General features: G+C 40.9%; 1 protein-coding gene across 6 annotated transcripts in view; it reads left to right on the top strand.

Annotated features, from left to right (window-relative positions):
* FAM110B (family with sequence similarity 110 member B) overlaps positions 1–26,520 on the top strand; it is a 145,171-nt gene that overhangs the window by 38,081 nt on the left and 80,570 nt on the right. The window contains exons 3-4 of one of the 6 annotated variants that reach the window (XM_055318455.1): positions 20,474–20,528; positions 22,652–22,755. The exons of the other annotated variants lie outside the window; for them this stretch is intronic. The gene's annotated coding sequence lies outside the window, so the exon portion shown is untranslated. The remainder of the gene's footprint in view (positions 1–20,473; positions 20,529–22,651; positions 22,756–26,520) is intronic. 6 annotated transcript variants of the gene reach the window in all.

Raw genomic sequence — 26,520 nt, 5'->3', positions numbered from 1 at the left:
TTGAGTAATAATGCAGCCACCCCTGCCCTTCTGCTGACTTGGGGCACCACCCCCCCCCCAGCCTCTCTGTTAGAATCCGAGGTAGTACATCTCTGACATGGAGTTAAATCCAACTCTTTGAGTAGTTTTGTCAATGTCCTTTGCTACATCTTTCCTCAGCTAACTTGGGAAGAAAACATTTCTGCTTCTATTAGCATCACTGTTTTCTGGCAGAGAACAGTATTCTGGTTGCATTTCACAGGAAAGACCCAGGTTCAGCCAGAAGTGCACAGTTCTGTTTGAAATCAGACTTACTCTTCTCTTATCTGCCAGCATTTCTTCCTCATGATAGTCCTCACTGTAACTCCTGAACTGGCTTATTAGCATTTTTTCCAGCAACAGATATTCACCTCTTTTCATCACAATCTTTAAAGATTTTTGCATTTGAATGAACTGACACACAATCATTATGGGTTTATTATTATTATTTGGATATTTGCACAACTTAAAAAATTTGACTTTGTTACCTGGTTGCACATAGATTATGGTTTGCCCTGAGATTAAACAAGTAAAAAAAGTGCGGCTACTTAAGATTTGTAGCACCACAAGTGAAAGTTTCTGGAAACCAGGGAGTAGTTTAATTCCTGTTCTGAATGGGATGTTAGTGAGCTCCTCCCCTCCGTGCCCCTGGCCCCTGCCAGAATAACCTTTGGTTTAAAACTCTCATGGAGACTTCTTTGCTTTTGGTTTAGATCTGACCTGAGTACCATCAAAGAACAAACCATTTAAGCGGGAATTTATTTGTATATGTAATATACATACAGTTCTTCAAATCATAGGAACATTTGAGTTTTTCTTTTCCAAGTACTGTTTTTATTTTTCTTTTTTGAATTTCTGTAATATAAACTCAGATTTTCCTAGACTGTGTTTATCTGATTAATAATCAATCCTCCTTCCTTCCTTTTCTCCTTCCTTCTTTCCTTGCTCCCTTCCATCCTTGTGTTATTGTTTAGTTGAAGAAAGAGAAACATCTGATGGTATGTTTTAGTTTTTCAGACTTTTTTAGACACCAGTAAGTTATTGATAGATCTTTCATATATGAATGACATTAAGTACGTGTTAATTTTTTGTGCCAACTTGGTTTTCTAATCCTAGGCTCTGATGAACCTGCAAAACCTGTTATTTACATTACATAAATTCTAATTGTTACTACATACGATTCTTTAAAAAAAAAAAAATACTTACTGCTTTTCCAGGGTTCCATACCCAAATGTGAAATTTGGCTTTCCTTCTCTGAAAGGAAATTTGCCTGTTGTACTGATTTAAAATGTTCCCAATTTAAGTTGCACACTCGATCATGTAGATGAAGCTCTGTTTTAACAAGGAGTACTGTGTATAATCTTTAAAGTTTTTCTAGTAGCATCCCTTTTCAATGAGTACCATTCTTGGCTACGTTTTGTGACTTGTTTCCTGAGTTAATTAGAACCAGAGAGCAAATATTTCCTCTCTCTCTCATTGTTGTTCAGGGTCACCTTTCCACCCACCCTGGTTAGCATTCCACTTCAGAGGCTGCTCTTCTCTCTTTGTCTGCTGAACAGATAGGCATCACCAAAACATGACACAAACAGGGACTGTCTGGGTTTGAAATGCAGAATGTAGGGGCCAAATGAATTCTAGATTGTTCTGACCTAGGAACTCACCCAATTTTTGTTTCTTAATCTTCAAAAGGTACGACTAGGAGGATCATTGCACCTCTTGAATAAGCCAGCTGGCAGGGCACCTGGTTGGCTTAGTGGTTGAGCATCTGCCTTAGTCTCAGGGCGTGATCCCTGGGTCCTGGGATCTAGTCGCACATTGGGCTCCCTGCAGGGAGCCCGCTTCTCCCTCTGCCAGTGTGTCTGCCTCTCTCTGTGTCTCCCTCTGGTTGTGTCTCTGCCTGTCTCTCTGTGTCTCTCATGAATAAATAAAATCTTAGAAAAGAAAAGAAAAAGCCAGCTGGCCTTTTCTCCTTGAGTGATTGCTAATACACATATAAATGTGTGTTAGCCTCTTTTTGCTTACATTTTAAGTCTCAGATATTACTCATTCTGGATCAGGTGGCAAAGCTGCCATCATGCCTCCCCATCAATCCTGGGAACATTATTGATGACTGTTCTCTGTACTAGAAGCTATATTGTATTTGCATGTGAAATCATGGCATGCTTAAGATAGAGATGCAGATTTCACTCCAGCTTCTTGATTTTACAGAGGAGAAAATTGAGACTATTTTATAGTTGCCGTCACTTAAAATATTTATAAGAATTCAGCAAAGATAAAATTTTCCATTGTTATTCTTTTTTTTTAATAAATTAATTTTTATTGGTGTTCAATTTACCAACATGCCCCTCCTTCCCAATTGTTATGTTATTCTTAATATAAGTATTTTATGTAATTAAAATATTTATGGGAAGTAACTAGTACCTTAAGTCATATTGAAAGTGATTAAGTACCTACTCCAGCAAGGGACAGACTTCTTTTATCTGGGACCCATAGGAGGAGAGCTGGTATTGGGTTTCCTAAATAGTCATGTGTTTCTATTTGTGCATCTAATAGTTCACGTAACAACATGTCTTGGGCAGCCACTGGACTGACCTTTTGGAAAGTCTGGGCTCCTGCCTTTGGAAACAACAGACTTAATTTGCCAAATCGATTTCACCTAATCCTGGGCTTCTGTAAATTTCGCATTCTCCTGGGCCACAGAGATTTTTTTTGTTTTAAGATTTTATTTATTTATTCATGAGAGACACAGAGAGTAGAGAGAGAGACAGAGAGGTAGAGGCACAGGCAGAGGGAGAAGCAGACTCCATGCAGGGAGCCTGATGTGGGACTGGATCCCAGGACTCTAGGATCACGCCCTGGGCTGAAGGCTGCGCTAAACCACTAAGCCACCCGGGCTGCCCCAAAGAGATTTTTTGATAGAAATTTCCTGAGGGAGCTGAAGAAAGCATATCACCACTGTGTTAATTCAGGCAAATGCATTTCCCCCTTGTCCCTGAGGTAATTCTGCACAGTATCACCTTCAGTGCCTGGGATTAGGGTACAGTTATCCTGGCTGGCTGGCAATCCCCAGGCCTTCTTACTGGCCCTGCTATAGGGAGGTAAACTGATCCTTGAGTCATCCTCACACTAAGAGAACTGGGAGACTGTCCTTGTGAGAGCCTTCTATGTAGGGGTCATGTTAAAAATGCAGAGAGCTTAGATGATTCTTAATGTGATTCAAAAACTGAACTCGAGGCTCCTGGGTGGCCCAGAGGTTGAGCATCTACCTTCAGCTCAGGGCGCGATCCTGGGGTCCTGGGATCGAGTCCCACATTGGGCTCCCTGCAGGGAGCCTTCTTCTCTCTCTGCCTGTGTCTCTGACTCTCTCTTTGTGTGTCTCATGAAAAAAATAAATAAAATCTTTCAAGAAAAACCCACAGAAAAGACAAAGACTGAACCCATTTCCCTCAGAATGCATGAAATGTGTTTAATACCTATTAGATCCCATGCTGCTTGGCAGAGGCGTGGCGGCAACCTAAAGCACCATGGGCTTTGTGTTCTACAGAAGGTGATCCTTGTCACCAGCTCCCTGTGGAACTTCTCACCATCCGTGTAGAAAGTCTTATCAATGTGGGATCGCACACAGTCTTGGAATTTTACTCCCTAGTACTCTTTTCACACGATTTTTAAAATAGTAATTATATAAATTTAATAAATTTATTAAATAAGTTTAATAAATTGTTTCCATTTCATAGGCTGTGTTAGGAGCCGGGCAGGTCTGTTGGGTACTGGGAAGGGCACCAGGAATTTCACAGCTGAGTCCTGCTCTGTCCTCTCGCCACCGTGGTTTGTGTCACCTAGAGAGGTCATGTGACCTCCTTCTCTGAAGGTCACCTCTTTTTTGACAAACCATACCTGCCTCCACTCTCTGTTCTTTTTCTTTTGCTCTTGCAAAACATTTACTTTTTCCTGCTTTGGGGCACAAATTATTCTATCCCCAAAGCTAATGCATCAGCATTCTGTGACAATTTTTTTGAACATAAAAGCAAAAGCAGTTTGTTTTTCTCTAAGCATTTCATTTTTACCAGTATCTGAAATAATACTCATGAAGAGAAGTTGATATACCCACAGAGACCCAGGTGCTCCTGGATGGTCACCCCCTAGATCAGGACAAGCATTTTTAAACTCATTTTCAATGAGGCTTAAAATGTCCACCCATGATGCTTTTCCTTTCTCTACTGCCCTTCTTTTTTTTCCAGCTGCCTTGTTGGCCTGTGGTAGTTTATCAGTAAAATAAATTTTAGTGGCAAATGCACACAGTTTTTTGTTTGAAGCAGGGGGCTAGGAATAGGGAAGTCTTAGGGTACAGCACAGTAACTTAATCATGTGAATAAACATTAAGTGGAAATGTTTTTTCCAGCAGGAAGTAGAACCAAACTTTTAATGTAAAACATGATATGGGACACCTGGGTGGCCCAGCGGTTGAGTGTCTGCCTCTGGCTCACAGGATCCAGGATCGAGTCCCACGTCCAGCTCCCTGCATGGATCCTGCATCTCCCTCTGCCTATGTCTCTGTGTCTCTCTCTGTATCTCTCATAAATAAATAAACAAATCTTTTAAAAAAAAATATGGTGATGTTTCCCACTCTTCTCCTAATCTCCCCTTTTACCAAAACTGAAAACAGACTGCCATGATTAGATATTTGGTGGACCCCATCACTTAATAGGTGGTAGTGTCTCAGCCACCATGTTAGCAAATGTTCTTTCATGACGCTCTGTCCCCTCCCCCCCAATTTGGATTGGTCAGTGTCCTGTAGCTTCTGCCTACTTAGGGAAGCTACAACCGGAAGAACTCGCAGCAGGTGCACCTGTAAACTGGGGAGTGTTGCAGCCAGATAGGGAAAGTGAGGGCGTTACACTGAATGGTGCAGTTCGCTCACCATAGTGGTCGCCAACTGTCACCAACATGTGACCTTGAGGTTCTGGGCTGCAGTGGTTGGTGGAGGAACAACTTGGGATGCACAGGACTTCCTGGCATGAACCATCTGGTAAGTGAGGATGTTCCCTAAACATTCTCCATTTTAGCTACAGGACTTGGTAATCCCACAGTGATCTTATCACCAGATGGTTGGCAGACGGCTAACTTCTGCTTTAAGTCTGGAAGTGGCGCTGAGAATTACCCATATTTCCTTGTCCCTGAGTCCGTCTGGTAGGGAATAAGCATGGGGGTGGGAGGGTGCCTAGCTTCAGGTCTTGGTAGGATTTGACCTCAAACACTGTGTAAATTTTCCAAGCCTTAGCCTCCTTGTGTTTACCACGCAGAGAAGTAGATTCTTGCTTTCTTTGCTTCCGTAAGACATGTAATTTATGATTTGACCCTTACAATCAGGTGGCAAATTAGAACAAGTAATGTTATTGGGCTGAAAATAATGTTATTCCTTCTTCCTAGACACCATGCTCTATCCTCAATCCATGTTATTACACTAATTGCATTTATGATGAAGACATTTTAAAATCACAGATGTTAATTGGTTTAAAAATAGAACATATGCATTTTTATTAAGCTGTTGAGAAACAGGGTTTGGGTGCTTTTTCCTGATTTTCTAGCCCAAAGCAACTGTAATGAGAATGGTGGGTAAAATGTCAATGTCACGCAGAGACAGATATTGTGTGACCTATTTGGGATTTGGCTGCTTTGTACACAGATTGTTTCACACAGCAGGTCTGTTTCTAGTTCATTCACCCTTCTAGTTTACCTGGATATTTGGCTATGCACATTTTAATTCTTCCCACTGAGCTCTCCCTGTCTCATTTCGCAAGTGAGGGGAACTGGTTAGGTGATGCTAGTACAGCGGCCTCTCTGGAATGGTTTAAGAGGTACTCTGAACGGCTGTGGCATGCCTACGTAATGTGTGCACCCCCGTGTGCCAGAGTTGATGGGGTGGGACGGCACTTTGCAGTACACTAGGTCGAGATGGGGGTAAGGAACTTGTTTCCTGTGTGTCCTATTGTTTTCCACTATCTAAAAGCTACAATCTACGTCAAAACCAGTTACCAAATCTCCCTGGATCCTTGTAGGAGAATTGAAATAGAGAAAAAGCAGCTGTTCATTAGCATGCCAGGCCTTTTTATGATTTCTGGCTGCCCCACTTCACACTGTGGAAATGGGCCTGGCTCTTTTCGGCTCCTGAGACTTTGAGTGATGCTTTCATCTTCAGAATACACCCCTCTCCCTCAGGGCACCCGGAACAGACACTGTTTGCACTGAAATGGATGACATGATTTTCCAGGGTACGAGCGTAGCACACCAGGGATCGGCTGATATTTAAAGAACATGAATGAAAGCAGTAGACACCTCGCTGGGGCAGGGCAAGAGAGCTTTCAGACCATTATTCCCATCTAGGATTGGAAGTCTTATTGACGGCTGATTGTGTAAACTGGAGTTATTTGTCTACTAGGTGAGAAGGGGTGGCTGGTAAATAAATGTCAGCCCCCGGCACATGGCTTTGGAATGCCCTGTGTATCAGCCCTGGTGGCCTGTGAAGGATGACCCGTGTCAAAGCACTCAGGTGCATGGGAGTTTGCTTTTCAGGTATCAGAATTACTTCAAGTTATGGGTTTTACCTTCATCAGAAAGTTGGGATGTAGAACACTGTGGTCTCATGAAGACTCTTTCCTGTAAATCAAGAGGTGTTATTTCCATTCTGGAATAAATCACTGGCTAATTCTGAAACCCATGACAAGTTATCTAATCTTTCTCTGCTTTGATTTTCTCACCCAATGATACTCATTCTAAATCTGAACACTTAAACAGTGTTTATGTTGGTCAGGCACTATTAATAATAGTGAAAAAGGATTTGCACATAATCAGACTGATTCTAGAATTCCATTCTCTTAAATGCTATGCTGGTGGACTGTCTCTCTGAAAAATTAATATAATGGTCCCTGATTTCTTCTTTATGTGGTTTGATCGTGTGAATATACATTTACTCTTTGACAAGAGGTATTTGACCCAATGACTATGACGACTATTTGTCTGGTACTTCTATAGCTTTTCGAGGTGGTAGGGGCTTGCCTAAAGCACTATGCTACCTGGAAATTACTTTCTGTAGCAGCCTGGACTCATACCTAGACATTTAAGTGCTCAGAGGTACCATATACACTTGTACAGATGAATCATATGGTCCTAGGGTGCCACTCACAGAGACCACCATGGTCATGACATTCCTCTGCATCATCTACAGTCTATACAGCTGTATGCCCAGCCCTTTATAAGCTAACCAATAGCTTATTGGTTATTTAGAAAACTTCTGTGGACATACAGAAAATATATTGTACCTATGATAATAGTTTATGCTTTATAAGCTCACCTTAGTGTATCAAAGCTACCTTTGAATTAAGTGAAAAAAATAAATATTTTACACAGCAAACCCCAAGTGCTAAAATCCCCTGGTAGCAGTGGCTACCAGGCAAATAAAGAAGCTGTTAGGATTGCAACAAAAGAATGAAAGTAAATCCCTGTACTAATTTCTCAATTGGATGGACATTAGTTGGCCAGACTGTGGGTATTAGAATTGCAAACTAATCAGCTTAGTAATTTTGCAAATTATAGACCTCACCCAACAGAGTCACAAAATAAAAGCCAATTTGAAATATTTCAGCTGTCGCTTAGCTTCAAGCCAACACAACTCACTCCCCCATCAGATTTTAGAGATTCATGGATATTTGTTAGAGGAGTACCAGTTCTAGTTAAAGTCAGGTAGCACTTGGAAATTCTCATGAGACAAGGGCAAAATACTATGTGAATGAATTGAAACAAGGTCCTCAAACTGTTGTATCCATTAAATATGCTGAGTAGTAAAGAGGTTATATAACACTTAGACCATTTAATTTTAGGAAATAATGAGTTAACTGGGTGAAATAAAACTCTCCTTTTAAGCAGCTTTAATTAGTTAGAAGTTGAAGCTTAATAGTCTGTTAAAAAGTTATTTTAAAAATTAGTGAAGTGAATTAATTGTAATCTGACAGTAAGTCAGTGTGGTGTACGTCTGTGCAATTAGAATAGTTATTACCACGTTTATTACAGGGGGAGGCATAGCCCTGAGCCTGCCATCTTGTGTGGTTCAGAGCACACTAGAATTGCATTCTCTAGCCGCCCAAAGCAATTCTGGGTACATCAGCAGTAATTAGGGCTGCACAGCGCTGTCCCCTCTCTCATAGCATGATCAACTCTCCCTTGCTGCTGCGTGGCTCTTCGGTGAGAATGTTTTCTAGTTGAGGTGCATGGTAAGCTCCATGAGGGCAGGAAGGTCTGTCTGTTGACTGCTCTATCCCCAGGGCCTAGAGAGCAGTGCCTGACACCCAGTGGGTACTCTATAAATATATAGTCACCAAATCAACGAATTGAACTGTTTTCCTGATCTAACCCATACTATATTTATAAGTATTTTATAAGTATTTTATAAGCCTTATTGTAAAATCTTAATAATCCAGTCTCCTAGGACTTCCACATTTTCAGAAATTATTTGCATGTTTCTGTGGCAATTCTGAAGAGGGCCCACTTCATAGATAAAGAAACTGAGGCACAGAGAGGTTGTAGGAGTTAATGTATCTGACATTAACTTTCAGATATAAAATGAAGTCTTGTACTTCCATGCACATGTATTTCTTCTGTTAAGAATACAAATGAAGCGTGTGGTCACTGGTTAACAAACCCAAGATAATCAGAATGGCTTCCTTACCATTTCAACTTTAGGAACCCACTTAGAGCAGAGATTTGAAGAAGGAAATCATACCCACATCTTACTGTAGAACACACGGACTTGTGTTCACATTTCTTAATCTTCAACTTGTATCATGTGCAGATTCACTTTTGTGAGAACATGACTTATGTCAAGTCAGGCAACCACTGCTTGGGCAGTTCAAAATACTGCATCTCCTGTCTTACACTAGACTGCACCATTCTGCCAAATGATGGCTGTGGAGGTCCGATTTATTATAGTGACCAATGTCCAACTGAATGTGCAATGCTTTGTGGCTTCACAAATGCTGGAGAGAATTTGTTAAATTTACAGTCCATAGGGTCTTCAGGTCTTACAGCTTGAACTGAGGAGACTGGTGTGTACACACATTTGACACATTTCAAAGGCTGTCAACAAACATGGACAACCATAATGCTAACGCACTTTAAAAGTCGAAGAAGGTTGGGTGGAAGAGTTACAAAGAGAAAATACTGGTGACGGTAGGGAGCATTTTCAAACAACACTGAAATGATATTCCAGGAGTGAACCTAAGTGAGTGGGAAATGGAAACTGTCAGTAGAATTCTTTTCTTTGAAAACGGTGAAGACTATAGAAGAATGAGATACCCTACATCTTTTGGAAGCATGAGCATTCTGGAAGGTTTCAAATGGTGAAGGAATTCTCATCCCCTCTAGTCCAGCAGTTGTTGCCTGTCTGGGGAAGAGGTAAGTACTAGTTCCCTGAGCTTTGACATCATGGTCTGTGTTTGGTAGGATTCTTGTTGTGAGGTTTGAGGGCTAGGGTGTATAACTGCGGCTGTACCTGGGGTGTACTTGGAGGGCACCATGTTTGCTTCCTCCTCTGGTGTCCTCAGCATTGTCCCTGGAGGCCATGGGGCCAGGGCTATGGTTCTAGCCACTGAGGCAGGGCAGCTGACCAACCAGGGGCACCAGAGACCTCCTGAGATTGTAATTAATCTGTGTTCTCCTTTTCCCTCTCTCTCTTTTCTTCAAACTGATTTTAATCAAGCAATGATACTTTGTAAATCTTCGAAGAGGTCATTTCCCATCAAACAGTAATAGAGGAATTCTCTCTTTGTACATTTTATACTTGTTTCGGTAAATGATTGCTCACTTGTAATACTTGAGAGGCTATTTCATGTGTGTAATGAATATTGAGATTTTAGTGTTTTGTTTTGTTTTTTTTTTTTAAATAGCTTCCTCCTGTAGGAGGTTAGTGTGCTTGGTCACCAATTTGAGAATTTTGGGAGAAAAACGTTAATGTCAAAGTAGGACTTAATTTCTTTAAACTCTCTTTCAGCTTCTCCAGAACAGTTATTAGCATATGAGCGTAATAGATTCACACTCCCTGGGTTATATATGTGCTGCTGAAATTCAGTATTTGGTTCTAAATACTTGCTTAATAATCCCGAAACCCAGCCTGAAACACTAGTGGGCTTAAGCATAGTTCATTATTACAGAGCCAGTAATATTTTGAGGATAAAAATAGAAGCATTGAATGTTCTTTTGTTGAAGGGTTGGGGAAGAATATTTTGGTGCTGCTGAATATTTTTCATTTTAAAAGGATGTTAACATTGATCTCACTGTTGTTCTTACCCTGCTGAACCCTGACTCCCTCATCTCCACTGTGGAGTCCCCTCTTTGCCTTGTACCTCACAACATATCTGTGTGTTGCTGTCCTGCCTGTGCTCACCCTGGACTCTCCTTCCCTTCCGCCTTCCCTCAGCACCACCTCTCTTTGGTACTTCCTGGAGGTTCGCCATCCTGATCTACAAATCTGCGACACTTTCATTCCTTTTTTCCCTGGCCTCAGGTCCTTGGGACTTGCTGCTCTGTTTTCTGTTGACTTGCTAGATCAGAGGTGCTCATCTCCCCCACTTCCTATCCTCTTTGTCCCCTCACTTCCTGTGGCTGCCATGTGCACCTGCACCAGGGCACATGGCTCAGCCATTTGGTCATTCTGCATCCGGGACATCACGCCCATGCCTGATTCCACCTATTCTTTGCACATTGATGATCTCAACCTTTATGTCACTTGCTCGATTCACTTAATGGATCAGCTACTCAGAACTCAATTCACGTGGTCACAAATGGATCTCTGGATCTTCCTGCTAAACCAGCATCCTTTGCTAGCTTTTCTGCTAGAATATCACTGAGCTCCTGTTACTAAGGAACTGTCTTTGGAAAGCCGTGGAAAATCACCTGAACCCCACAGCATTCATTCATTCATTATCATGGTTCCTTGACTTTTTTACATGTGCTCTTTTCTCTGTCTTTCCCGAGTTTCAAGTCAAGTGCCCGTCTTCTTTCATCACATACCATCATCGCTGAAGCTGTCTCTAGTTGGTGACTCTGCCTCAGGTGTTCTCTTTCTAGTCTACCTGGTGTGTTGTCTACAGGTGCATCTTGATAAAATTGTCTTCATGTCACCTTTATTCTTACAAAGCTTTTACTAACTCCCGTAGACTTGGGGGCTAAAAGGTACAGGTAAAGTATGGTGGATGCTCACCTCTTGCCATCGGTGAGCTCTGATTTACCTGACCAGCCATTTCTGTTCTCCAGCTTGGAATCCTCTTCCTCAGCCCTATTGATTTACTTGAGATCTTGAATGTTTTTTTGCAAACCCTGCTCATTGCCTCTGCTCTCACCCTGGCGTAGAGTCCCCGCCCCCTTTCTTCACTTGGCTAAGTAACGGTAATGCATGTTGTAGTCAGCAAAACTGGAGGCGCATCTGGTGCCTCCTTTAAAGACAAAACTCTCACTTGAATTTATAGCACATATTGTTTTGTGATCTCACAGTTAGTTTTGAATTACTGGGTTTTTTCTTGTTTTATTTTCAACTGTAGTAAAAAAAAAAAAACCCACATCGCATGAAATTTGCCATCTTAATATCTAAGGGTACTGTTCTCTGTGATGATGTTATTTTTTATAAAATTATATCTGCTTAATCACTTTTAGATTTTCCATGAGTTTATTAGCCACATCTCTACAGCTTATATATAAACTCAGGGCTTGGGTTAGGTATTGTTTGCTTCATTGCCTTCACTCATGCACTCATTATGTGCCGACTGTTTTCTAAACACTATGTTCTACATCCCTGACTTTGTCTAGCTCAGACAGCAGATGTGAAACATCTGACAACCAAGTTTAAGAAATTTCTTTTAGGAATAATTTTTAATGGTGGAATTTGAAAACAGCTTGTGTGAAGAGTCATAGCACATTCTTTTTGAAAAATAAATGCCAAATAAGATAAGCATTATCCTGGGGGGAAATTTCTCACTTAAGAAAAATCTTTGTACAGTAATAGGAATTAAGATTTTTATTTCCTCCCAACAAGACTGGTATGATAGATATTCAGGGTGTGTGTGTGTTCCAAAATTGTAACGTTCAGTATTTTCTATTATAATCACTCTGTCTCTTCAGTTACATAGTTATTGTCATTTTCATTGCTGGGTAAAGAATGAAAGGTTTAGTATGTTTGATTTAGGTCCCAAACTCTCATATGCTCTACTCTGTTTCTAGGAAGTCAGTTTGATTTTAATATAAATTTCTATTTGGAGAATTTTAGAAGTTCGTGAACTAAGTCGTATTCTGTTCCCATGGATCAGACACTATTTTGTGGTACTCAGACTATTGTTTTAAACATGGGAGAACTTGATTGTGGCAGGTTAAGAACTGTCAACTACCTTTCATATGTAAGCAGATGACAGCAGATAGAAGTATTTCATGAAAAGCTAGTTTTCTTTAATAATAATAAAAAAAGGCCACTGGTCACAATCCTTAGGCATACAACAAATGTCAGAACTGCCCTGAATTACATGCTTCCGTGTTTCTGTGTAACTCTTTAATAATCTTGGATGGGGGCATCCCTGGTGGTGCAGCGGTTTAGCGCTGCCTGCGGCCCAGGGCATGATCCTGGAGACCCTGGATCGAGTCCCATGTCAGGCTCCCTGCGTGGAGCCTGCTTCTCCCTCTGCCTGTGTCTCTGCCCCTCTCTATATATGTCTCTCAAGCATAAATAAATAAAATCTTTAAAAAAAAATCTTGGATGGATGGAGATACACACTTTTTTCAAAATTCTGACTTTATTTTACTCTTTTTTTCTTTTATTTCATTCAATTTTTTAAATTGAAATACAGTTGACACAATGTTACTTTAGTTTACTGCGTACAGCATAGTGAGTTAACAATTCTGTGCATTATGCTATGCTCATCACAAGTGTAGCTACCATTTATCACTATACAACTCCATTACAGTAACAATGATTATATTCCTTATGCTGTGCCTTTATCCTCCTGTCTTATTTATTCCATAACTGGAAGCCTGTAGTACCCACTCTCTATCACCCATTTTACCCATTGAGAAAGTACTATGAGGTTCCTCAAAAATTTAAAAATAGAAATACATATGATCCAGTAAATCAACTACTGAGTACTTCTGCAAAGAAAACAGCCCCCGTGGCGCAGCAGTTTAGCACCGCCTTCACCCCAGGGTGTGATCCTGGAGACCCGGGATCGAGTCCCACCATCCAGCTCCCCGCATGGAGCCTGCTTCTCCCTCTGCCTGTGTCTCTGCCTCTCTCTCTCTCTCTCTCTCTCTCTCTCTCTGTGTGTGTCTCGATGAATAAATAAATAAATAAATCTTAAAAAAAACTTGAAAAAAAGAAAAAAGAAAACAAAAACACTAATTCAAAAAGATAGGCACCCCATGTTTATTGCAGTATCCTTATTGGCCATTGTAAATAAGCAAAGATATGGTAGCAACCCAAATAGCCATCTAGATGAATGGATATAGAAGTGGTACACACACACACACACACACACACACACACACACACACTCACTCTTACATATGCATGCACACAATGGAATATTACTTGGCCATGAAAAAGAATGAGATCTTCCCATTTCTGACAACATGGATGGACCTAGAGAATATTATGCTAAGTACAGTCAGTCAAAGAAAAATACCATATGATTTCATTCATTTGTGAAATCTAAAAAACCCAAACAAATAAACAAATGAAATATACACTTTCTTAATTGATCACTCACCACCATCACATCAAACATTGTGTAATTCCCAGACTATACTACATCTTATGTATCACACATACCGGTAAATAATATTGTATTGATTGAAATTGTTTTAATTCTTTAAAAAAAAATTTTTTTTTTTTTTGAGAAAGCGTGTGCTTGTGAGCAAGAGTGAGGAGCGGCAGAGGGAGGGGGAGAGAGAATCTTAAGCAGGCTCCACTTCCACCCTTAAAGATCCCCAGGCAGGGTTCAATCTCACACCCTCAGATCATGAATTGAGCTGAAATCAAGAGTCAGACATTTAACCAACTGAGCCACCCTTTGTTTTAATTCTTAATAGACTTTTTTTTCCCTCTCTCCTAAGAGTTTGAGGGTTACTGGAAAGCAGGGGCTGACTTACTTATCTGTTTTTGGTGGCTAGCACAGAGCCTCATATGGAGTAGAAACAAATGTGTATAAATTGAAATAACAGCCGACTGTTTATAAAAGCAAAAGGAAATGCTAAATGTTTATATTTTAACAATACCTATCTAAGAAATACATATCTTTTTCTTAAGAAAAGCAATGGGCAAACATCCTCTGATATTTACTTTTTCTTACACTATGTGGATGGCATGTGTATCTTACCATTCCTTGGAATTCATCAATAAGCACTTACAAAGGATATAGTAGATAATCAATTACCATTTTGATGAATAAAAGATGAACGCTTTTCCTAATATATATCATAGAAACCTAAATAAGTTATAATGTTGATGTTACTCTTATTGATGTGAACATTAGTAAAATATTGCAGAAGGGCTGATTCCTATTTTAACATTTCTGAGAAGTCACTATCATTAAAGATGTGTATGTCCTGCTCGTCCTCCGATTTCATGGTTTCATAGGAAGGATAGAGATTTCCTTTAACGCTTCTTATACTTTTCTTTCTTTTTCACTCATTCAGTACACATTTAGCCCATGAGGACAATTGACAATCCTGGAATTGATGGGAGGTACTTTCAGGGTGATGTTATTTTTATGTGATGTTATTTTATGTTATTTCTATGGCTGGCTTACAAGAAAGCGTATTAGTTTTCTGTTGCTGTGTAACAAATTTTCACAAGCAACTGTTTCTTAGTTCATGATGGTATTGCTCAAAAGTTTATCATGGATCAACTGGGTTCTCTGCTCCCACACAGTCTGACACTCAGGGTGCTGGCTGGACTGTGTTCTTGGTTGAGACTTTGGGGAAAATCAGTTTCTTTCTTTTTTTTTTTAAGATTTTATTTATTTATTCATGAGAGACACACAGAGAGAGGCAGACACATAGGCAGAGGAAGAAGCAGGCCTCCTGCAGGGATCCTGATGCAGGACTTGATCCCAGGACCCTGGGTCACGACCTGAGCCAAAGGCAGACGCTCAACCACTGAGACACGCAGGTGCCCCAGAAAATTGGTTTCTAAGCTTATTCATGGTTTTGGGCAGGATTGAGGTCCATATGTCTTGGCTATCAGCCAAGGGCTGCCATCAGTTCCTAGAAGTTTTTATAAGCCACTGGCATTTCCTTGCCCTAGGCCTTCTCAAGTGCCCTCTCACCAGCTCCAGCAGAATCTCGTATCAGATCCCTCTTACTTCTGATCTCTTTAGTTTCTCTTCTGTGACCAGCCAAAGAAAACTCTCTGCTTTTAAAGGATTCATGAGATCAGGAGAAGTCCATCCAGGTAATCTTCCTATCTTAAAATTAAGGCACTGTATAACATTACCTAAGCATAGCAGTAAAATCCATTATATTTACTGTCCTGGGATTTATGCAGGGTGTGTACGGGGTTGGGAATTCCTGGGGACTGTGTTAGAATTCTCCCTCCACAGAAGGTTCAGTTAAGATCCTTGGGAAATGCCAAATGTACCTCCACACTTTTTACTTTGAGAGGCTGAAGACTATGTTTGATAGGCTTTCTCCTTCTCAACCCTACTGTATTTCTATAGGAAAGAGCAGTAGTCTCTTCTTCATATAAAGAGATGTTACTACAGTCAGTAGGTAGGGCTTACGGTTTACTGTTTGTGGTTTTCATTCATTGATTTGTATTCTTTGAGCCAGTTGCTCCAGGGCCAGTAGTGACCAGATGAGGACTGGAGTCAAGTGTGCAGAGTCTTGGCAATTAACATGGAAACCAAACTGACCCAGGGTTAAGTAAAGACTTAATCCAGGAGAAGAACTTGACAGGTGAGGCTATGGGGAAGGCTATGAACTTGGTGTGCTAGACCATAGGGAGCTGCCCTCGCTTTGTGACCAGATGAATTACTTGCCAGAATCACTGTTCTTAGCAGATTAACCTGGAAACTGTATTATGGTTAAAGCTGAGAAGCCAGAAGCAGGAACGAGCCAGGAAGTCAGAAGTGAATGTTTATTGATCAGTGGCAAGGGAGATTTAGAAATGAATTGAGTTCCTTGAGTTACATTAATAGTAGTGGTGCTAGTACAATAAGCAAGAGTGGGGAACCTTGAACATGATTAAAGAGAAAATCAGGCTGCTTTGTATGATCTGTGATCACCTGAGTAGAGTTTGGTTCATTTTAATGGAGACTATGGAACCACTGTTTTAGGCTGCATGTCAGGTAAGTAATCAATTTGGTATTAACTTGCTGTTGCAAGTTTATAAGTTTTGCTTTAAGTGCCTATACATTTTTCTTATCATCCAAACAGCTTTGCTAACTAGAGGCACATGGGGCAAAATGGATACCCAATGTGTATTTTACATGGAGTTGTATTTCACGTTTATAGCATTTGGCTTTGCCCATTCACCTACCTCTTGCAAAAAGCAATACTCCCTTTAAATGAGATGGATAATGGATCTGTCACATTTACTACTGTAGTGATAGGTTGTTCATTGCTTCTGAATACCTTACTTCCTTGTTTAAATCACATGCTCCTGGTTTTCTCAGTCAGTATTCAAAGGGAGTTTGGCTTTTACTTCCTATTTCCTCCATTCATTTTTTTTTTTTGACTGAAGAATTTTTTTAAGATTCAAACAAACAAACAAACATAAAAGCCATCTCTGAGCCTGGGAACCAGACAGTGAACAGATCTGTTTTCACATAAGTATAGAAATGCTGGTTTTGGAGATATTCACTGTGGAGTTCTTGCCACATAGTTGGCTGATAAAACTATAAATAAGCTAAAACTACAGAGCTTCATACCATGAGAAGAAGAGCGTTTAGCTTCATCTTCTGTGACTGAAAGACGCAATGCAACCACAGTAAGAAGAGGACATGGTAATTTGCAGGGTAGCGGTGGAACCAGAGATGTTGACATGCTGATGGTTTTAAAGCAAACCTACAGAGTAAATCATTTATTCATGCCATAAATATTTATTGGTAACCTGCTCTGAGCCTATTCTTCTACAGCTGGGGTTATGGTAGGAAACAAAAACAGTGAGTTCTGTCCTTGAGAGCCTTCTATTTCCATGAGATGGAGCAGAAATACAGAAGATAAATAATATATATTTGATATTTTGAGTGGTTAAAAGTAGTATTCAGGAAACTGAAGGCTAAGGGATAGACGTGTGTTATAGGATGAGGCAGTAGCGTTTTAGAGGGTATGCTAGGCAGGGCTGGAGGATGACCCTTGTATTGGGTGGTGAGGCTCACAGAGCATGGTGAAAGTGGTATCCTGCTGGAACTATTAGATGATGTTATCTAAGACTGCATCTCTGCAGACTGGGGTTAGAGAGTCTCCTGCTGGCTGTGAGAAGGCCACGTGGCCTCTGGTGGATGAGAGTGGCCCCAGCCTGCAGCCAGCAGGAAACCTGGGACCTCCGTCCTGCAGCCCCAGGGACTGAATTTTGCCAACAGCCACAGGAACTCAAAGGGGAACCCCAAGCTTCTCAAGGAAAGTTGTCCAGAGGACACCGTGGTGGCAGCCTTATGAGACCTGGAACCAAGGATGGAGGTAAGCCACACTTGGGCCTTGACAGATACTGTGAGATGTTAACTGGGGCTGTTTTAAGCCACAGAGTTCATAGTAATTTGTTACACAGCAACAGAGAACTGGTCAAGCCTGTACCTGGGAGAGTATGAGCCAGCCAGTACAGCTTTCTATGGGAAAGGGCACTGGGCAGAGGAAGCGACCAGGAGGGCAGCATTTATGGGATGGAGGGGGAGTCCCAAGCTATCAGAAGTGAGGTCAGAGAGTAGAGTGGGCTGTTGGGCTGTTAGAATTTGGGCTATTGCCCTGAAGGCAATGGAAAGTCATTAGAGGGGTAGGGACAAGGGTGACAGAGTCTGACCTTCATTTTAACAGGGTCTCCCAGGCTGCTGTGTGAGACTGGTTGAGACCAGTAAGACACAGTAATTCAGAGCACAGGTTTGGCAGCTTGGGCCAAGGTCCAGCTGTATGGAGGTTGAGGGTGGTGAGTAGTAAGGAAAGGTCAGGTTCTGGAAGTATCCTGAAATTGAGTGTATGGGATTTAATAACATCTTGGATGCACAGTATGATAGAGAAAGGAGCATGAAGGATGACTCCAGAGTTTCTGGCCAAGACACCTGGAAGGAAGATGCTGCCAATGATTGAGAAGTTCAGGGTGGGCATAGGATCAGGAGGGGGTTCGGGAGGTCCCTTAAGATTAAGCTCCTAGAACGCCTGGGTAGCTCAGTGGTTGGGCATCTGCCTTTAGCTCAGGGCATGATCCCGGGTCTGGGTATCGAGTCCTTCATCGGGCTCCTTGTGAGGAGCCTGCTTCTCCCTCTGTCTCTGCCTCTCCTCTGTGTGTCTCTCATGAATAAATAAATAAACTCTTTAAAAAAAAAAAAAAGATTAAGCTCCTGACAATATACAAAGGAAGGCGCTGAATTGCTACTGGTGGTACCCGTCTGGAGTTCCAGAGAGAAGATGGACTGAACATATACATGGGGAAGTAGTTAGCACATATATGGCACCTAAGGCCACGAGGACCCTAAGACAGTCACCATAGAAAAGGCAAACAAAAAATTGGAGGCCGAATATTGGTGAAATATTTTCAGTTGTTTTACCTCAATGGTAAAGTGTTTCTCTATTTTTCTCCAGCACTTCAACTCACTCTTAACATTTCAGTTTGCTTTCAACATATGGTACTATATGTTGGACTCTGGTGGGTAGGGAAGTGAAGCTGGGTATGAAATCCCTGTTGCCACCTCCTGCTGGGAAGGTTCTAGCAGGTCTAGGGGCAGATCTCTTCTTCCTAAGGGCAAATAGATGTGTAAGCCTAGGGCCTCCTTCCAACCCCAGCTGAACAAGAGTAAGTGAAGCATTCATGTATCTCATCCTAGACCTCAACTTCATTCCCAAAGAATCGATAAGCAGTCAGTGTGGCTTTCAAGATGGGGTTTGCAAGAAGTCCCATAGTTTGCTGTATAGTTTACTTTTTAAAAAATTTCTAAAAATTATTTATTTATTTATTTATTTATTTATTTATTTATTTATTTATTTTAGAGAGAGAGAGAGAGGGAGCAAGCACAAGTGGGGAGGGGCAGAGGGAGAAGGAAAGAGGATCTTTCCTTCAGTGCGGAGCCTGATATGGGACTTGATTGCATGACCCTGAGATCAGGACCTGGGCCAAAACTGAGTTGGATGCTTAACCAACTGAGCCACCCAGGCACTTCTACTTTGCTATATTTCTTCAGTTAGATAGCTAAACTGATAGGCAAAAATAGGAGGGTACCTTCTGGGACTTTAGGGGATAGGGAAGATGGAGTCTCCAAAGAGGGCAGTTGAGAGGAGGTGAGAGTAGGCTCTGGACCACTGTGTAATCTGCATTTACTGAGAGCCCCAGCACTGGTGTATATAGCTCAAGCCTCATTGGAGTTGGTGGGAGTGGGGAGAGCTGTGCCTCTCACAAGCAAAAGACCTCTTCCTATGGACACATCCATTTTTATATAAGTAATCTCTTTAGTTCATAAATTTCTTTTTCAGGCAAGTTACCTATTTATTCCTGAATCTTACAAATTAACAATTACTATATAGTACTTTCTCTTCTTTTTTTCCTTTCTCCATTTTCCATCATATTATCAGATGGGCTATTTAATCTAGTATCGAATTGCTACATTGTCACAGTAGTACCTTTTTAAAAACGAGACACACAGGTGGTGATATAAAGTCTTTGGGAACTGAGATCATTATTCATACCCTCTCGTGCTCCAGAAAGAGCTCGAGCAGCAAACCTTGAGAGTTTGAGTTTCATCTGGTTGACCTTCTGGAATGAGGATAGCATGCTGGCCTTGTCACCCAGGACAGTGAGCAGTGAGGCCAAACAGTGTTTTGAATGTACGCATCCTGATATATGTGTTAAAAGTCCAGCGCACCTGTCCTTTCTACCTGCCTTGAGCATTTGCTCAGACCTGACTGCACACCTCTGACTTCATTTGCACAGGCTCACCCTTCTCCTACCCCTGTATGGCATCTTTCTTTTTTTTTTCATTTCAGGTTATATTCCCTTTTGACATTTAAATAGTTACCATTCCTGATCTAAAGATTACATTTCAATTAATTTTCCTTCAACCTGTGAAAGCAAAAATTCTTTTGCATCATTTGAGAAAAATATATCCTGCTTTTCCCCCACTCCCTTACTGTTATGTGTGCACAGCATTTTCAAGTGCCCTTTTCAAGTTGAGCGAATCAATTGTGCTCTTAAGTAGCAGTGGTGACCTTTTTTTTTTTTTTTTAGGTGCTTTGGGCCTGTGGAGATCCATTCCTGGCCAAATGAATCCATTCCTTCCCTTGTAAGAACACTTTCTCTAGCCATCTTGAGTCACGCATGGGACGTGGCTCGTGGCTCGGTTTCCAGCTGTGCTCAGCATTAACACCTGCTAATATGTTGTGTGCAAGAAAGGATAAACACCCTCAAGTCTTCTGCTTCTTGATAAAGATTAGCAACTTCCAGAAACTCTAGAAACATTTGCCACATCTAACATTATCCACTTGGATACAAAGAATTGCTTATTTAGAGGTCTTTTTTCTTTTTTGCTCTGAAGTATCCGTTTCCAATATATATATATATATATAAACAACACAGATTCCCACGTTGTTTTTAGTCTAGTCTAGGTCAGAGGTTGACAAATGATGTCCCATGGACCAAACCAGCCCACTGTCAGGTTTTGTAAATACAGTGTTATTGGAACACAGCCACGACCATCCGTTCATGTGTTGACTGTGACTGTTCCATGCTCCAGTAGCAGAGTTGAGAAGTCATGACAGAGACTGCATGGCTTGCAGAGCCTAAAATACTCACTATCTGGCGCTTGACCAAAACGTTTGCCAACTGTGGTCTAAAATACATAACTTTTTTTAAGACTAAAAATTTTCAGTCATAACGTAATTTTGGAATCATTGATATCTCTGGCTTTTTAAAGGTGTCAGGAAGAGTCCCTTGAGAAAAGAGTTCCAGTGGTTTAAAATAAATAAAAATTCAGCATTGTTTGGTTTTCTGATAGCACTTCCATTTCCACGGGTCATCAAAATGTATTTAACTTAAGCACAATGTGTGGAAATGTAAAATATAAAACATTTCAGGTCACACTGAAAGGGAACATTGGCATTTCTATATAACCTAAGTATTAGATTGCATTTTCACAGGGCTCAATAACATTTAAAATTAAAATCTTTGTGAAGGCATAATTCACACGTCTCCAGAGGTCTCCCTTATAAGCCACCCAGTTTGACATATGTATAGCCTCAGGTGAAGGCCGAATTGGTTTTACTAAAATCAAACGAGTGCTTGGTTTGCATAGGCTTCCGTGTGCGCGTGCGTCTGTGAAGATTTCACTGCTTTTCTGGTAGGTTAATTACATTTTCATACTAAAGCGTAATTTCTTTGAACTGCTGTTCTATTTTCCATAGGCTTTGGGTTGTTAGCATGTGTTCCAATATGATAAGGACAGATCCCCTCTCTCCCCGTGTCCTTTCCATCCCCATCACTGGCATAATGGCAGGGTATTGTCATACAGCCCGGACCCCGAGAGAACGTTCTCTCCGTGGCTGTCTTGTGCTTTGAGGGCCAAGGCAGGACACAATGCTCAAAGCAAAGAAGTCTTGTTTTTTCAGTGGGAGTGCTCTGCCTTTCTTATGCATCCAGGCCTGGCAAATGAGGGCAACAGAGGGGTTGCGTTCAATGTGGCAAAATCTAATTAGTGCTTGATTGATAGCCACATGCACACTAGAGCCGAGGGGCGAGCTCACTGCCATGAAGCACACTCAGCCGGTTATGGGCTGCCTGAAGGGCTCTGCTCTCCTCTGCTGGCCCCTGCAGTGGGTGCCTGCCCTCCTCGGGGAGGTCAGCAGCCCTGGGGAAATCCGGCCAGGGCTGCTAGGGCACATGATGCTGGCACAGGTCAGGTGCTGCTGGCGTGCTGGATATGCACACGTGCGCATGCGTGCGCACACACACACATGGTACGTTGAATCAGCTACCTGAAGTAATTTTGGCAGGCTGCTTGCTCATCCCCATTTCTTGGATCCTGGGAAATGAGACTAGTTTATTTTCCTAAGGAATATAACCAGATGCTCTTGCCCTCTAAATGGCTTTTTCTTGTGCTGTTGTGAATCAGGCCTGAGGATCCAAATTCTCCAAGATGACTCTCTTCCATCGAGAGACCCCCACCTTTTCTGCTCCATCCTCCTCCCCTCCCAGTCACCCCGAGAAGGCTCTGAAGCTCAGAAGCTGTAGTGTGGCTTCACGGTGGCAAGAGTGCGTGTCAGGGTCATGGCCAGCATGCCCCTGATTCGACAAGTACCTGCTGGCAGCCCCCAGGTGACACCTGACTACAGAACGGTGACAGTAGTTAGTACCTGCTTCATAGAACTGTGGTAAGGAGGAAGTGACTAATGTGTTTCCTCCTGGGGCCAGGCACAGAGAAAATATTCAGTGAAGGTTAGCTGTTCCTGGACCAGAAGTGAATAGAAGACTCAACCCATCCTGTGTTCTCCTGCTCCTTCCCTTCACCCTTGCAGGTGGGCAGACTACGCTGCTTTCATTTCTTTTGCATTGTCCCTGGGGACAGGCAGTTTATCACTGATACATTTTGAAATTGTCTGCATGGGGCTGGGCTATTTTTTAAAATTTTCTACAGACCGTACACCCCCTTATTAGTTTCAGGGAGCCAGCTCCCACCTTTCCTTCTCTCCTGTCCCCTCTCAAAGTTGTGAAAGAGTTATCCATACAACTGTTTTTATTTAAGAAGAAACTGAGTCTTAAGGAAGTTCAATCATTTTACCTAAATCCATGTAACTAGTAAGGAATAACATAGATACTCAAGCCCAACACTGTCTAAAAGCCTCCTATGACCTTGAGATGCTTAACTGAGTTCATTTCTGTGACATACAAGTCAAAAGAAAGGTAAATGGATATAGTATTTTCCTGTAAGATGTGTTTTCATTTCTTCCAGAAAACTGCTTTATTACAAACGAGACAAAAGAGAAAAAAATGGTCAGGTAAAAGCAGAAAAGGTGAAAATAACTTACAAGAAAGGTGTTTTAAATGGGTGCTAACTGGTTAACTGTTGCAAATAAGCTTTCCTGGGGCCTATAAATAGAAAAAAAATTCTCAGGTCCTGATAGAGTAATCTAAACATAAAGGTGCAACATGACCTTCAAATGAGTAAACTATAACTGACATGAATTATGTGGGACCAAGTCATTGTTTCTTCTTTATATATAAATATGGCATACTACACATAAATACGGGGTTGGCAAGTTCAGAAGAATTTAAAATAAAAATAGTTTTAGGAAGATGTCAAATCAGCAACAAAACCTTGAAAACTTTGTAATGCCGACTGTGTTGGTAATTTCTTTTAAAAACTACGGGATTTCTTTTGAGGTAAGAATTACAAATCTTAGGTGTACAGTTTGATAAGGAAGGTCTAGCAAACAAATACTCTCCTAGAATGAGCCTAATAAAAATGTAGATCATTTCCATCACCCAAACAAATTCTCTCTTGCCATTTTTCAGTTTCCCCAGACAAAATCATTATTCTGCTATCATCATAAATTATTTTATCTGTTTTTAAGTAAATATAAATGGAATCACAGTAAATACCCTTTGTGCTGATGCCTTTCATTTGATAGCATGTCTTTGAGATTCGTCCATAGTGTTGTTTCAGGAGCTGGTTTCTTTTATTGCTGAGTAGTAGTATCCCATTGTGTGTATCTAGTGCAGTTGCTTTTTCTCCGATCTTCTGCTAATGGATATTCGGCTTGTTTCCAGTTTGGCATTTTGAATAAAATTACTATGGACATCACTGAACAAGTTTTTTTGTGGATGTGGGCTTTCCTGTGCCTTGGATAATACCTCTGAGTGGAATTGCTGGGTCATAGGCCAAATGTTTGACTGACTTCAGACTTTCCCATTAGCAGTGTGTGGAAGTTCCAGTTATTCCACATCTCTGCCAACATTAGGTGTCATCTTTTATGTTTGGTGATTTGAGTGGCTGCGAACTAGTGTTTTATTGGGTTTAAATTTGGATCTCCTTCACAACTAATGATGAGTCCCTCCTCACATGCCTACACATCTTTTATATATCTTCTTTTGCGACGTGCTATTCAAGTCCTTTTCCCTTTTTAAGAAGTTGGCTTGTTAGTCTTTCTGTTATTGATTTGTCGCTCTTTATTTTTTCTGTCTAAAAGTTCTTTTCAGACATATGTATTAGGTATGTTTTCTCCCATGTAGTATTTGCCTTTTCATTTTTCTGACAGTGTCATTTGATAGGCAGAGGTTTTTAATTTTTTTAAAAAACAATTTGTCAACTTTTTAACAGTGTTTTCTTGACTCTAAGAAATTTTTACCTGCTTTAAGTTTGCAAAAATATTCTCGTCTGTTTTTTCTAGAAACTTCACAGTTTAGATTTTAATTTGTAGGTCTGTTATCTGTTTCAAGTTGATCATTTTGGTGTGAGGTAGGGGGTCAATGAATATTCAGCTGTTCTATCTATCATCATTTATTGAGATTACTCTTTATTCTCCATTGAATTGTCGGAGTTACTTTGTCAAAAGTCAGTTGTGTATTTGTGGATCTATTTCTAGACTCTTCTGGTTCATTGATCTAGCAGTTGATTCTTATTAATGCCACAATGTTGGAATTTCATTGTCTTTATGGAATAGATTATGGTCCTTTTCTAGGAGGAAGATGCTTTCTTATCAGTGGAAGCACAGATGACCCAGCATGCAGGTTCCTCACAATGGACACATTTCCACAAAATGTAAAACATCACTAATACTTGACTCTGACATGGAATTTTGCAGGTGGAATTTGTTTTGCAGTTGGATTACTTCGGTTTATTCAGATATGAAAAATTTGGTGTAATAGATTCCATTTCATTGCAATTTAGGTCCAAGAATAATGCTGAAAAGAAATATGTATGAAGGCCTGAGTGAACATAGACTATAGAACAGCCCAAAACTAGTATATCAAAAAGGAAGATAGGTTAATTGAAATTCCAATTAATTTCACACAACTGAGTCCAACCAGTGTTTGAAATGACAGTACTTTAGTACTGCTCTTTCTTGGTTATCAGTGGAGTATTTTTTTCCCTGTAAAATACATCCTATCCAAAAGCATTAACACAGCATTAACACCCAGCATTAACATTTTGGGCATCTTTTGGGAGGACAGAGATTACGTTTTTCCAAAAGAAAAACATAATAGAAGAAATTCTGTTTAAGTTCCATTTGCTGAAAATGATGAAATTTTAAGAAAAGTAGTAATTACAAATCAAAAAAGATCTTCTTTCTCTGCCCTTCCTCCCTTGTCCTATCCTAGGTTGGGTTTGAGGCAAGTGCTCTGGCCCACCTTTGCAGGGCCCTGACTCTTTCACCTGGAGCATCAAAAAGAGTAGGAATATTGATTTTCACCAAGTGGACCACCCATCACTACTGATGGAGAATCAGGACCTTTAGGAATTTCTAATTACTTCATCCAAAACCCAGGATCTGCTCTTTTGTGTGGATAAGCTGTGGTCATTGTAGGCAAAATGAAATTAACTAAGAACCACCTCCTGCACCCCCAACTCACTTTCAAGATAATGGAACATGGGGTACTATCTTTTTAAAGCCTGGCCTTGACTCACATCACATATTCAAATTGTATTTGTTCTCAAATAACATTAAAAACAAATGTAAAGATTATGCTTTTGAAAGAAGATGATTAAAACTGCAAATGCTTCTTTAGTCTATAAAATGTGCCAAATACCATCAAAGTGTATCAAGTGGGCAGTTTCTGTTGCCGCCCTCTGGGTTCCTCTAGTGCTTTTCCTCCAGCCTGTTAGGGACTTTATGCCATTTATTACTATTACAGAACATTTCTGTGATGTTAATTTTTTTTTAATTTATTGATTTTTATTTATGATAGTCACAGAGAGAGAGAGAGAGAGACAGAGACACAGGCAGAGGGAGAAGCAGGCTCCATGCACTGGGAGCCCGATATGGGATTCGATCCTGGGTCTCCAGGATCGCGCCCTAGGCCAAAGGCAGGCGCCAAACCGCTGCGCCACCCAGGGATCCCCTGTGATGTTAATTTAAAAGCCTTCTCTATAATTTAGTACACAGGCCACTTGTGTAGGCTTGACTCAGACTTATGTTATGATAAAAAAACATTTATCATGTGCTATTCCATGTAAGAAGAATCTAAACTCTCCTCTTCATTAGAAGACCTGCCTGCAGTAGAACTAAAATAGCTTTTCCCTGAATGGAAGCACTGATTTGGCAAAGATCGTGAGCAGTCAA

The sequence above is a fragment of the Nyctereutes procyonoides genome, unplaced genomic scaffold (genome assembly GCF_905146905.1).
Source record: "Nyctereutes procyonoides isolate TBG_1078 unplaced genomic scaffold, NYPRO_anot_genome, whole genome shotgun sequence".
In the NCBI taxonomy this organism is placed as follows: domain Eukaryota; kingdom Metazoa; phylum Chordata; class Mammalia; order Carnivora; family Canidae; genus Nyctereutes; species Nyctereutes procyonoides.
The sequence above is the reverse complement of the archived record's forward strand: the minus strand, read 5'-3'. Positions and strand labels throughout refer to the sequence as shown.